Source organism: Phyllobates terribilis, unplaced genomic scaffold (genome assembly GCF_046119375.1).
Source record: "Phyllobates terribilis strain yellow unplaced genomic scaffold, ASM4611937v1 Scaffold_11__3_contigs__length_659146591, whole genome shotgun sequence".
In the NCBI taxonomy this organism is placed as follows: domain Eukaryota; kingdom Metazoa; phylum Chordata; class Amphibia; order Anura; family Dendrobatidae; genus Phyllobates; species Phyllobates terribilis.
The window spans coordinates 438,477,222-438,492,047 of NW_027362771.1; positions in this window are offsets into that span (position 1 = coordinate 438,477,222).

Consider the following 14,826-nt stretch of genomic DNA (forward strand, 5'->3'; position numbering starts at 1 on the left):
TTAGGGTGGCAACCCGGTTACTTCCTGATTCTTATAGCTGCTGTGGGCGCACCCCTAATGCGTCTCCAGCCTATTGCTGTGAGTCACTGGATATTTAAACCCCCTCCACCCAGTAGGAGGTGCCTGAGCAACATCTTCACTCAGTTAGTCTTTGCTACTGAATTGCCAGGTCCTGTTCTGTCCTGTTTCTAGCCTGTTTCCGCCACTCTGGGGCTGCATTCCCAGACCTGTTACCTGTGACTTCTAGTCCGTGTCCGCCATCTGGGGGCTGTATACCCAGGCTCATTCTTGTATCTCCTTGCAGTAGCAGTTCCTGTCTGAACTGTACCTTAGCCTGTTACCTGTTTTGTCTCTATGTCCGTACCCTCCCTTTTCCTGCATTGTCTGAACCTGCACCTAGCTCCAACTCGTTGTCTCTGTACTTCTGTTTGTGAGTTTTGTGTCCACTCGCTACTTCATTGTAAGTACCTTGTGTGTATTTGGTTCTGTTTGTCTCTTTTCCCTTCCTCCGTATCTACCTTCTGTGTTCTAGCCATTTTTCTGTATTTTCTTATCTGTTCCATGTGAACAGAGCTCTGTCCTTTCTGCTTGCACTTTCAGTCCTGTTCTATCTTGTCCACCGCGCTTGCGGTTCTGCTCCGCTCTGTCTGTTCACCGCGCTTGCGGTTCTGCTCTGCTCTGCTTGTTCTCCGCACCTGCATTTTTGCTCTGCTCAGCTTGTTTACCGCATCTGCGGGTTTTGTTCTGCTCAAGCCTGTCTACCGCATCTGCGGGTTTTGCTCTGCTCAAGCTTGTCTACTGCATCTGCGGATTTTGCTCTGCCTAGCTTGTCTACCGCACCTGCGGGTTTTGCTCTGCTCAGCTTGTCACCGCTTCGGCGGTTCCTCTCTGCTCTGCCTTGTTCACCGCATCTGCGGTTTAGTTCTGCTCTACTTGCTCACCACTCCGGCGGTTTCCCCTTTGCTCTGCCTTGCTTACCGCTCCGGCGGTTTCTCTCTGTTCTGCCTTGTTCACCGCACCTGCGGTTTAGTTCTGCTCTGCCTAGCCCACCGCTCCAGCGGTTCCTCTCTGCTCTGCCTGTCTACCGCTACTGTGGCTCTGTTCCTGTCTTCCAGTCTGTACTGGCCTCTATCCAGCTTGCGCTCCAACCTGTTAGTACCCACCTGTCTGTATGCCAGCCTAACCTGCCTGTTCCTGCCTTCCCCGGTGGGGTCAACAGCTGTGACCAGGGTCTGACCTGGAGTCGCACCTGGTCCCTCTGCTCGGTTCCTCCTTGGTTCACGGAGGCGTTAGCCGCCGTGCGACCTTGGTTTGATGGGGTTGATACTTAGTTACACCCCTCCAGGCACTCCTCGGTTCATGGCACAGTGGGATCACTAATCACGCTCACGCCAGTCAGTCCAGGTGCGAGCGTAACAGTTTGCTCAGGATATGGTTCCCGTTGAGCCCCACGGCCTTTCGCTCTCAGAGACATTTTGAATCCTTGTCTGGCGAATACGTGCACCAAGAAAAAAATAATAATAATTTTTCTCTAGCTATGGCCCAGGCGATTTATGCACCAGCCCAATTGGATCTATCAGCACTCGTTCCTGCGGATCCACCACGGTACTGTGGGGATCCAAAACGAAGCCGTGCATTTGTGGAGCAATGCATGCTGTATTTCAAGTTCTATGCTCACTATTTTCCTACTGATCGGGTTAAAGTAGCATTCATGATGTCCTACCTAGAGGGTGATGCCTTGAATTGGATCACCCCCCTATGGGAAGCATGGGATCCTATCATCTTTGACCTGCAGGCCTTCCTGGTGGCCCTTCTAATGGTCTTCGATGACCCTAACCCTGAAGCCTCTGCTAAAGCTTCCCTTCTCAATATCCCGGAGCAGCCCCGATGGGTAATGTGTGTTGGTAGCTCACCAGTTCTCCAGCCTGAAGAGACTGCTGCCCACCCAGAATCCACACAGGATGACTACCCTCCGCAGAATACTTCTCTTCCCATCCTCAAGAGGCAGTCCAGACGTGCAAGGCGTAGAGGCAAACCATCACGCCAGGTTCTGTCCTCTCAAAGACCTCCTGTTCCCCAGCTTGTTGAAGCAGCTACCCGCACTGAATCCATGAAGATTGACCATGTTCGTCAGACGAAGCAGAGGCCGGAACTCAGTCACAAAATCGGATTGCGGTCCCGCTGCAGTTGTTTGGGACCCCCTGACGGTCTTTGTCCAGAGAAGGTTGGAGAATCCCAAGTCATTAGGCCTGTAGGAGAGGCTGCCCTTGGCCTTAGTGTTTCCTCTCCACAGATGACCATGACTGTCTCCGTGGCAAGTAAAAGCCTCGGATTAACCGGAAGTTTCGGGCTTAAAGCCTTGAAGAGTCAGTGTTTGATTCCCGTCCGAAAACTCCAGAAGCCGGTTTGGGCATTGTCAGCGGAAGGACGAGCCCTACTCAGAAACAGTCAAAATATGTCTGTACAAATTAAGCTCCAGATTGGAGCATTACACATGAAGAAGTTCACATTCCAGGTGCTGACTGGCTTACCCACAGGTCGTCCAGAGCCGAGACATCTAGTACCCGCTCAGGTCTGGAGATCCTGTATGGTGTATCCTGGGGGACTGCTAAGGTACAAGGGGTGTCCAGTCCCCATATCTTCAGGACAGTCAGCAGTTTCTTCTTCTTTACCAGATGTAACATACCTGGCGGCATCCTTGCATAGTGGTCCATCTCCCACTGTGCAAGAGCGCGCACTTGATCTCCAGTCCAGTCTGCTAGCCTGGCTTCCCTCCATGCTGTCTGCTTGCCTCTGTGTCTGCTGCTTAAGGGCGGCACCCGATCACTTCCTGGTTCTTGTACCTGCTGCGGGCACACCCCTTGTGCGTCCTTAGCCTATTGCTGTCTGTCACCTGGTATTTAACCCAGCTGCTCCAATGAATCCCTGCCTGAGCATTGTGTTTCATTCAGTGTGCTCTTTCACTCTGAATGTGCCAGGTCTCTTTCTGTGTTTGCTTGCTTGCCTTTCTTGTAGGCTGTATTTCCAGTCCTGTCTGAACACGCTCCTTACCTGTTCGTTCCGCCTTCTAGGGGCCGCATACCTAGACCCGCTCCCGTATCTTGTCTGTCCTGTCTGAACACGCTCCTAGCCTGTTCCGCCCGCCTTCTAGGGGCTGCATACCTAGACCCGCTCCTGTATCTTGCTACTGTGTCTGTTCTTGTCTGTATACTCTTCTAGCCTGTTTCCTGTGTTTCTCTATGTCCGTACCTTTCCTTTTTCTGCAGAGTCTGAACTCGTACCTAACTCCTGCTCGTTGTCACTGTACTTCAGTTTGTGAGTTTGTGGTCCACTCGCTACTTCACTGCAAGTACCCTGTGGCTATCTGGTTCTGCCTTTCCCTTCCTGCCTGTTCCGTGTGTACAGAGCCCTGTCCCCGCTGCTCTGCCTTTGCTCACCGCTCCGGTGGTTCTAGCCTGCTCTGCCTTTGCTCACCGCTCCGGCGGTTCTGGCCTGCTCTGCCTTGCTCACCGCTCCGGCGGTCCTGGCCTGCTCTGACCCTTTGCTCACTGCTCTGGCAGTCTCGCTCCGCTCTGACCCTTTGTTCACTGCTCCGGCAGTCTCGCTCCACTCTGACCCTTTGCTCACTGCTCCGGCAGTCTCGCTCTGCTCTGACCCTTTGCTCACTGCTCCGGCAGTCTCGCTCTGCTCTGACTCCTTTGCTCACTGCTCCGGCAGTCTCGCTCTGCTCTGACTCCTTTGCTCACTGCTCCGGTAGTCTCGCTCTGCTCTGACTCCTTTGCTCACTGCTCCGGCAGTCTCGCTCTGCTCTGACTCCTTTGCTCACTGCTCTGGCAGTCTCTCTCAGCTCTGACCCTTTGCTCACCGCTCCAGGCGGCCTCGTCCTGCTCTACTCTTGCTCACCGCTCCAGGCGGCCTCGTCCTGCTCTACTCTCGCTCACCACTCCAGGCGGCCTCGTCCTGCTCTACTCTCGCTCACCGCTCTTGGCGGTCTCGTCTTGCCCTGCTCTCGCTCACCACTCTGGGCGGCCTTACTCTGCTGTGTTTGTCCGCCACATCTGTGGTTCTGTTCCTGAGTCCCAGTGTGTACTGGGTCCTATCCCGCCTGTGTTCCTACCTGCTAGTGCCTCCCTGTCTGCACTCTAGCCGTGCTTGCCTGTACCCCCCTGCCTGCATACCCGCCTGCCTGCATACCAGTCGTGCCTGCCTATTCCCACCAGTCTGTTTTGCCAGCCTAACCTGTCTGTTCCTGTATTCCCCTGTGTGGGACAACAGCCGTGTCCGGGGTTTGTCCTGGAGTAGCACCTGGTCCCTCTGCTCGGTTCCTCCTTGGTGCACTGGCGTCGTATGCCGTCGTGCGACCCTGGTCGGATCGGGTGAATACCTAGTTACGCCCCTCCAGGCATTCACTCTCCGGCACGGTCCAGTGGAATCACACGCACACGCCGCTCAGCCCGGGTGTGTGCATTACACCAGATCTGCTAGTCGCTGACTCGCTGTGCGCTGAAGTCTCCGAAGGAAGAGAAGCGGAGGCGATGTCCCCACACAGTCTCGACGATTGTACCAATGATCTGGTTTCAGGTACCGGCCCGCTTCACAGACATGTCATCTCTGAAACCAGATTGAAGATGGTCCCAAAGCAAGGACCCTCCATCTCTAATAAATCTGGTCTCAAGTCCATAAAGGCGGTGGCTACCTCCAAGTCTCTGCCGCCCTCCAATCAGGCGGAGGAATCCCAGTTGCCTCCTGAATCCTCCGGGGTGCTATTGGATAATAAATGGAGAAAGACTTTTCTGAACCCTGTACCTGGTACTTCGCCCTCTTCATCCAGTAAGCCTGGCAAAGTGAACTTTGAAGCAGTGATTACCCCTGAGTCTCTGCACCACTCCAACCAGGCGGAGGACCTCCAGTTGTCTCCTGAATTCCCCGGGGTGCTACCTGATAAACGGAGAGAGACTTTCCTACATCCAGTACCTGGTACTTCGCCCACTTCATCCAGTAAGCCTGGCAAAGTGAACTTTGAAGCAGTGATTACCCCTGAGTCTCTGCACCCCTCCAACCAGGTGGAGGACCTCCAGTTGTCTCCTGAATCCACCAGGGTGCTACCTGTTAACAAATGGAGAGAGACTTTTTTGTGTGCCGTTCCTGGTACTTCACCCACTTCATCTGTTGCTGAGGATGGCTCGATGGGAGGAAGTATCCTAGTCACCAAGATGATGAGATCAGTTTTGTTTCCTCTAATGGACAGTAGAGGTAATCCTCTTGAACAGAAGGATTGGCCTCCAAATTCTCTACAGATAACCCTTGCAGGCTTGAAGAAGAGGGGGCGTAAGGGGGGGGGGTGGTACTGTAACATCCCTGGCGGTGTGCTTGCATAGTGTACCACCTCCCACTATGCAAGACCGCAATTTTACCTGTCTGTCCAGTATGCTATTCCTGCTCCAGTTCATGCTGTTTGTATGTCCCTTGACTGACTGCTTAGGGCGGCGGCCCGGTTACATCCTGATTCTTATAGCTGCTGTGGGCGCACCCCTAATGCGTCTCCAGCCTATTGCTGTGAGTCACTGGATATTTAAATCCCCTTCACCCAGTAGGAGATGCCTGAGCAACATCTTCACATCTTTGCTACTGAATTGCCAGGTCCTGTTCTGTCCTGTTTCCGCCACTCTGGGGGCTGCATTCCCAGACCTGTTACCTGTGACTTCTAGTCCGTGTCCGCCATCTGGGGGCTGTATACCCAGGCTCGTTCTTGTATCTCCTTGCAGTAGCAGTTCCTGTCTGAACTGTACCTTAGCCTGTTACCTGTTTTGTCTCTATGTCTGTACCCTCTCTTTTCCTGCATTGTCTGAACCTGCACCTAGCTCCAACTCTCTCTGTACTTCTGTTTGTGAGTTTTGTGTCCACTCGCTACTTCATTGTAAGTACCTTGTGTGTATCTGGTTCTGTTTGTCTCTTTTCCCTTCCTCCGTATCTACCGTCTGTGTTCTAGCCATTTTTCTGTATTTTCTTATCTGTTCCATGTGAACAGAGCTCTGTCCTTTCTGCTTGCGCTTTCAGTCCTGTTCTATCTTGTCCACCGCGCTTGCGGTTCTGCTCCGCTCTGTCTGTTCACCGCGCTTGCGGTTCTGCTCCGCTCTGCTTGTTCTCCGCACCTGCGGTTTTGCTCTGCTCAGCTTGTCTACCGCATCTGCGGGTTTTGCTCTGATCAGCTTGTTTACCGCATCTGCGGGTTTTGCTCTGCTTAGCTTGTCTACCGCATCTGCGGGTTTTGCTCTGCTCAGCTTGTCACCGCTTCGGCGGTTCCTCTCTGCTCTGCCTTGTTCACCGCATCTGCGGTTTAGTTCTGCTCTACTTGCTCACCGCTCCGGCGGTTTCCCCTTTGCTCTGCCTTGCTTACCGCTCCGGCAGTTTCTCTCTGTTCTGCCTTGTTCACCACACCTGCGGTTTAGTTCTGCTCTGCCTAGCCCACCGCTCCGGCGGTTCCTCTCTGCTCTGCCTGTGTACTGCTACTGCGGCTCTGTTCCTGTCTTCCAGTCTGTACTGGCCTCTATCCAGCTTGCGCTCCAACCTGTTAGTACCCACCTGTCTGCATACCAGCCGTGGCTGCCAATACCCACCTGTCTGTATGCCAGCCTAACCTGCCTGTTCCTGCCTTACCCGGTGGGGTCAACAGCTGTGACCGGGGTCTGACCTGGAGTCGCACCTGGTCCCTCTGCTCGGTTCCTCCTTGGTTCACGGAGTCATTAGCCGCCGTGCGACCTTGGTTTGATGAGGTTGATACTTAGTTACGCCCCTCCAGGCACTCCTCGGTTCATGGCACAGTGGGATCACTAATCACGCTCACGCCAGTCAGTCCGGGCGCGAGCGTAACACTTTGTTTTAGAATAATGTTTTCCAATTACAGATATCTGAATTTCAAAGGCTGCTACACTGAGCACATTATTATAGAGATTGTTTATTTCATACTGTTTGGAATGGATATTAGTTATAAATAAGCAAATCTATATTCCATAATAACATATCATTTAAAGGAAAAAATGGTGTTTGGAGATGGTCTGTCAGTTCTTTCGATATATCGGTTGTAGCAAATACTTGATATGTAGCAAATACTTGATATACTGAATACTTGTTTAATGAAAAGGTAAATGAGTTACAAAAAAAAAAAAAAACTTACTTTCCCACATGAGGCTATGTGCTCACGACAGGGCCGGCATCAGCACCCGGCGTACCCAGGCAAGTGCCGGGGCCCTGGACCATCAGGGGGGCCTACTCGTTATCGGGGCCCGGGCCGCTTCCCCGGCATCTGTACAGGGCCGCCGATGCTGTTCAAGCCCTGCTCTGCTTCATGCAGCAGTGTGCGGTCAGTGTGCTGCTGCTCCACCAATCAGGCCCAGTGCTGTCACTTTCCAGACATGGCCGTGCGCTGCGTGATGTGCGGCTGTGTCTGGTAGTAATGACACGCAGGGGCGACACTGCGCCTTTAATTGTGCTTGTGTGTCGCACACGCCGCGTCATTACTACCAGACACAGCCGCACAGCGTGCGGCCATGTCTGGAAAGTGACAGCACTGGGCCTGATTGGTGGAGCAGCAGCACACTGACCGCACACTGCTGCTGCTTCATGAACAGAGCAGGGCTTGAACAGCACCGGCAGTCCTGCACAGATTCCGGGGAAGCGGCCCGGGCCCTTACAGCGAGTGGGCCCACCTGATGGTCCAGGGCCATGTGACACACCTGAGGCCCTGCACTGCCACATGACTGAGGAGCTGGACAGGACACAGGCCAGGGGGCAGGTGAGCGAGCTTCCCTAATCCCCATATAAAAAATATTTCTAATGTGTGTGTGCATGTATGATGTGAATATCTGTGTATGGCAGTGTGTATGACTGTGTATATATATTTATGTCTGTTTTATATGTGTTTTTAAGAATGTGTTCAAATATGTATGTGTATGTATCTGTGCGTGTCTGCGTATTGTGTGTGTATGTGTACATGCGTATTGTGTGTGTATGTGTACATGCGCATGTCTGTGTACTGTGTGCGTGTCTGTATTGTGTGCATGTCTGCGTATTGTGTGCGTGTGTGTGTCTGCGTACTGTGTGTGTGTGCGCGCGTGCATGTCTGCGTACTGTGTGTGTGCGTGCATGTCTGCATATGTGAAGGATGAGGTGGCAGGCTGGGCCCTGTGTTGTATACCTATATTTCTCCGCCGTATCTGTGCATCATGAATCGTGGTATGTGCTAAAGGGGACCACTGAGACTCTTTCACCCGGGGCCCACAAAAACCTGGAGCCGGCCCTGGCCCACAATGCAGAAATGCTCTGGATTTTTTCCTGAGCATTTCTGCATCTCCCTGGCAGAAAAAAAGCATGCGGATTGTACATGCGTTTTTCCTGCCAGGGACAAACGGAAGTGAAGCGTTCTTCACATGCATTTCCGCATGCGGGTTGACAAGCACTTTCCAAGCGATTTTAGCATCACTTGGAAAGTGCTTGACAACTTGGTCACACTATATAAATCCATGCAAACGGCATGGATTTATATAGTGTGACCTTAAAGAATGGTAAAAAAATAAATCTATACTTACCTTCTGATGGCCCCCGGAGTCTTGTTTCGCTCCGTCCTGGCTTGCCGGCAGCTCGTGGTACACTGAAGGACCTGCCATCACATGACTAAATAACGTCAGCGCAGGTCCTTCAGTCCACCGCGATCTGCCGGCAAGTAAAGACAAGCACACCGCGGGCCATCAGAAGGTAAGTATAATATTTCTTTTTTTTCTTTTTTTTTTACAGGTTCTATGGTACCCGGGTCAGGAGGAGAGTCTCCTCTCCTCTAGACACGGGTACCATCCGCACATTGAAACGCATGGAATGCGCATCTACAGATGCAGTGATGCGTAATCCATGCATTCCAATGCAAGTCAATGGCGACAAAAACGCAGCGCTTCCGCAAAATAATTGGTAGTGCTGCGTTTTTTTCCGCAATGATAACCCACATGCGGATTATCATTGGGGAACATGGCAGGCCTTCTACCATGCGTTTTTTAAGCGTTTCTGCAGCGTTTTTGCCGCTGCGGAAACGCTTAAAAAACGCATCGTGGGCACACAGCCTGACTGTAAGTTCTTGAGTCATCGTTTGTGTCTTATTCCTAAAAAACAAATGTGTTGATTGTACGTGGCTCTCCACTTCAGGAGGTCCGTATGCCCTAATAGTGCATATAAGTAGGGAATGTCTTGAAGAGATAATTTCTCTATGTTACCTTGTGATTCGTTAAGGTGCTTACGCCAGAAATCTGTTGTAAATACTCTAATAAGTCACAATATTTTTACACAACTCAGAAGTTGTGTAAAAATATTGCGACTTTTAGCAGTTAAATGCCAGTGCCAGCTAGCTAAGCCAATATGATGTAGTCAGGCCCGCTCATCAAATTCATCATAAGTTTAAGCCACTAAAGTGGCGAACTGACTCCAGAAATATAAGCCATCCCTCGGCTAGCATACATTTATGGCAAGTGTGCACGCTGGGTACTAGACCCGCACTGATTTATTAAGTGCTGCTTGTGTGGCGCCCCTGCGGGTTCAGTCGCCACAGAGGCAGGGCCAGCTCCAGGTTTTTCTGGGCCCCGGGCGAAAGAGTCTCAGTGGGCCCCTTTAATACATACCACGATTCATGATGCACAGATACCGCAGAGATATATATAGTACAATGCAAAGATTTCACTTCTTACATTACATGAGCAATATCTATTGTAAATTCCACAATAGCTCAGAAACCAGCAAATCGCTCCACACAGAATACTGGCCCCCATATAAGGCCCCATACGCAATACTGGCCCCCATATAAGGCCCCATACGGAATACTGGCCCCCATATAAGGCCCCATACGGAATACTGTCCCCCATATAAGGCTCCATACAGAATACTGTCCCCCATATAAGGCTCCATACAGAATACTGGCCCCCATATAACGCTCCATACAGGATACTGGTCCCCTTATAAAGCTCCATACAGGATACTGGCCCCCATATAACGCTGCATGCAGGCTGTTACCCCCCACATAATGACCCATACAGGCTGTCCCCCCCCCCTTATAATGCCCCATACAGGCTGCCCCCCCTTATAATGCTCCATGCAGGCTGTTCCCCCCACATAATGCACTATGCAGGCTGTCCCCCCCCCTTATAATGCCCCATGCAGGCTGTTCCCCACCTTATAATGCCCCATGCAGGCTGTACCCCCCCTCTTTATAAGGCCCCATGCAGGATGTACCCCCCCTCTTTATAAGGCCCCATGCAGGATGTCACCCCCCCTCTTTATAATGCCCCAAGCAGGAGGTCACCCCCTCTCTTTATAATGCCCCATGCAGGACGTCACCCCCCCCCTCTTTATATTGCCCCATGCAGGATGTCACCCCCCCTCTCTTTATAATGCCCCATGCAGGATGTTACCCCCCCTCTCTTTATAATGCCCCATGCAAGATGTCACCCCCCCATATTATGCTCCATGCAGGATGTCACGCCCCCATATTATTCCCCATGCCTCCATACATTCAAAAAAAAAAAAAAAAAAAAATCAAATACCCACCTCCCTCCTCCTCACCTGCTGCCCGCTGCTCGGGTCCGGACTCCAGCGTTGCCGGCGTCGTCCCGCTCTGCGCTCCCTGTGACGGCTCAGGGGAGCGTGAGGTGGAAAGACGTCACCGCACCCTCTGACCTGAGACGTCACAGGGAGCGCAGAGCAGGAAGACAGCGGATCTGCGGAGGCACGGGGAGAGGTAAGTATCCAGCTGCCGGGGCCCTGAGCAAGCGCGGGGGGGGGGGGGGGGGGGCGGGCGCTGGCACCGCTCTCCTCCGCCCATAGCCCAGCGGGGTGCGCGACCGCCAGTGGGCCCCCCTGCCTGCTCAGGGCCCCGGCACTTGCCTGGGTGCGCCGGGTGCTGACGCCGGCCCTGCACAGAGGTACTGCATCTCACCCAGAGGTGTGGTATCTCACTCTCAGGTAAGGATGGAGTGCTGCCCGGGACCCTAACACCTGCATTCATTACACCACACTTCAGAGGACAGGGCGAGATTGCTCCTATGGGAGAGCACAGTCCCTAATCCCTGGTCCCTGGCTGGAGTAGGGGGGGAACCAAGTGAGGGGGAACCATGTAGTGGGTGTGGGTGGAGGACGTAGATCAGGGGAGCACTTCAGTAGCTGTATAAAGAGGGGAGTCATCTTAGAGAGTGTGTTCAGTCAGAGGAGGAAAGTGAGGGGAGCAGAGGCTCTGCAGGAGCTCTGCTCCAGAGGCAGGCCTAGCCAGTGAGGCCCAAGTCTGAAGAGAGAGAGAGAGGAGCGGGAGGAAGGCTCCAGAAGGAAAGAGGGGATCCTAGGGGTACGGGAAGTGCTGGAGGCCACCCGTACGCCCAAATCAGCCAGGCAGTGGAGGGATCAAGCCGCAGAGGGGACCGGCCCCTTAACTAGTGGAGAACTACAAGGCTCAGCTAGGAACCGGAGGCTGCTGTACTTGCAAGGTGCAGTGGACACATCCGCAATTATATAGCCGAGAAGGTGGCCACAGAGGGTCCAGGGGACTGCAGGTCGCCCGACAAGACCAGAGGTTACCGGATTGGGACACTGATTGCGAGGCGCCGGGCAGGAGAGTGAGAGCCAGCGCAGGAAGACGACTGAGAAAGGCACACAGAAAGGGGTTCCGTTAAGTGCTCCTGAATTATCTGGGGGATTGCTGAGCCCCTGCTTGGTGAATGCAGCGCGACGTGGGAGGCTGGCTGTACCTGTACAGTGCAGCCTGAAGAACTTCAGAACTGTGAGTAAACTTGGAAGACTGCACCCCACTGTCTCTGTGATTATTGCCTGCGCCATCACCCCCTGCACTACAATGCCCAGCATAACCCATAACATCTACACTGCCCTGGAGCTAAGCTCTACCTGTGAAGAGCCACACTATCCCTGCTGCAGTAACATCAGCTCCAGAGGACCTGCTCCACAGCGGCGGCTCCCTTTAGCCGCATACCACAGGTGGCGTCACGAACTTTGTACATAAATCCCCTGTAAATATTCCCCTATTGAATGACCGCCCTGGGTCACGGACCGGGTCACCGCCACTGTGACATTTCCCCAAACGACGACCGGCCTGGCACAGAGTACCCCACGGCCCAGGGGGCGCGTCACTTGCCACTTAATAAATTAGATAAGTATACTCCAGCGAGTGCTTCATTAAGACTATCATGCACTTCACCAGTCTTAATGAATCTGCCCATGATGAATTTCGTAAAAATTAAAAAAAAACACATTATTTGCAGCTGCGGCCAGATCTTTACTCGGTGTAAATAAAGAAATATTAAACACAATACATACATTATTTTTATTTATTTATTTTACTCACTTATATAGCGCCAGTAATTCTACAGTGCTTTACAGACACTATCGGCACTGTCCCCATTGGGCTCACAGTCTTTGGAGTATGGGAGGAAACCCAAGAACCCAGAGGAAACCCACGCAAACAAGGGGAGAACAACAAACTCCTTTCATTATGTTTTTGTTGCTTTTTTTGGAGTGTTTAATTTGGCTGCTTATGTCATATGGCAAGGATTGTTTAAGGGTCAATATTGAGTTTTAGCATTGCTACTTCCAATAGGTGGCAGTAGAGTTCATGTCCTCTTCCTCTCTGAAAGGCAATTTGAATATTTAAATTCCCAGAGGAGCATTTCTCGGCTTATGAGTCTCCTTACACCAACATGGCACTCTCCATAAGGAGAGACATTACTCCGAAGACCCCCTGCTTTTTTTTTTCAAAATTGCAACATACTCTAGATATGATGTCTCTTTTCAGCAGTCCGTGGAGGTATAGTGGTGTGCAGTCCGACTCATTTTGGTAATCTGGCTCACTTGGTTTTCTCACATTGTCCGCCACTGATTTTTTTTCCTCAATTAGAAATTTGTAATATGTATTGATTAATTTAAGTGGCTTTTTTATGTATTTTGTACATTGCAAATCATGTGATTCTAAGAAAAATGTACGGTAGGTATTATGTCATCTTTAAAACCTAACCAAAAAAATCAGGTACTAAAATTCCTAAACGTAAAAAAAAATAATTCAAAAATCGTTAAAAAAAAAAAGAAAAATGCCCTCAAAATGTTGCCAAAACGTATATGAAGGTATCCTAAGGTTGGTTTCACATACTAAGTTTTATGTGCAGTTTTCTGCTCACTGCAAGTAAGAAGGCAGATATTAAATGCACTACAAACAGTATGTTTTCTATTTGTGGCCTTTTTTGGGGGGGGGGGGCACTTGGCGTTTTTCTGTAAACACCAGCCACGTGCTCGAGTTGTGGTATTTTTTTTCATGCGTTCTCCCATTGACTTCTACAGTAACTTGCGAACTTATTCACCCCCTTTGACTTTTAACCTATTTTGTTACATTACAACCTTTGTTTACAAAATTATTTAATCTGATTTGTGTGATACATCAGAACTAAGTATTCTAAGGCTGTATGCCCATGATGCTTTTTTTAAGCGTTTCCGCAGCGGCAAAAACGCTGCAGAAACGCCTAAAAACCGCATGTTAGAAGGCCTGCCATGGTCCCCAATGATAATCCGCATGTGCTTTGCACATGCTGCGGAAATTTCCGCTGTGGATTATCATTGCGGAAAAAAACGCAGCACTACGAATTATTTTGCGGAAGTGCTGCGTTTTCGCCGCCATTGACTTGCATTGGAACGCATGGATTACACATCACTACATATGTAGATGCGGAATCCATGCATTCAATGTGCAGATGGTACCCAGGTCTAGAGGAGAGGAGACTCTCCTCCAGCCCCGGGTACCATAGAAACTGTGAAAAAAAAGAATAATATAAAATATAAATATATTTACCTTCTGACGGCCCCCGGTGTCCTGGTCTTCTCATGCAGGCAGATCGCGATGGACTGGAGGACCTGCGCTGACGTCATAGTCATGTGACGGGTCACGCGACGCTGACGTCGGCAGGTCCTTCAGTGTACCGCGATGTGCCAGCAAGGGAGAACTGAGGGAAGCAAGACACCGGGGGCCATCAGAAGGTAAGTATATATTTATTTTTTTATTTTTAACCATTCTTTTACGGTCACACTATATAAATCCATGCTGTTTACATGGATTTATATAATGTGACCAAGTTGACAAGCACTTTCCAAGTGATGCTAAAAATCGCTTGGAAAGCGCTTGTCAACCCGCATGCATGTGAAGAACGCTTCACATCCGCATGTCCCTGGCAGGAAAAACGCATGTACAATCCGCATGCGTTTTTTCTGCCAGGGAGATGCAGAAACGCTCAGGAAAAATCCGGAGCATTTCTGCATCGTGGGCACATAGCCTAAGTAGGCATACATTAAATTTATGGGATCAAATAACTAAAAATCAGCATGTGCATATTTTTTTTTCACCCCTTTTGCTATGAAGCCCCCAAAAATTAATGGTGCAAGCAATTACCTTCATAAGTCACATGCTTAGTGAAAAGGAAGTTGTTGAGAAGTCAGGGTTGTGTTATAAAAAAAACAAAAACATACCAATCTCTGATGATCCCCTGGAGCACCATCAAATCCATTATCATCAAATGGAAAGAACATGGTACCACAACAAACCTGTCAAGAAAGGGCCGCCCACCAAAACTCAGCCTGGGCAAGGAGGGCATTAATCAGGGAGACAGCACAGAGACCAAAGGTAACACTAAAGGAGCTACAGAGTTCCCAAGCAGAGATTGGAGTATCTGTCATACGATCACAATAAGCCGTACAATCCATAGAGGTGGCATTTATGGAAGATTGGCAGAAAAAAGCCTTTACTTACAC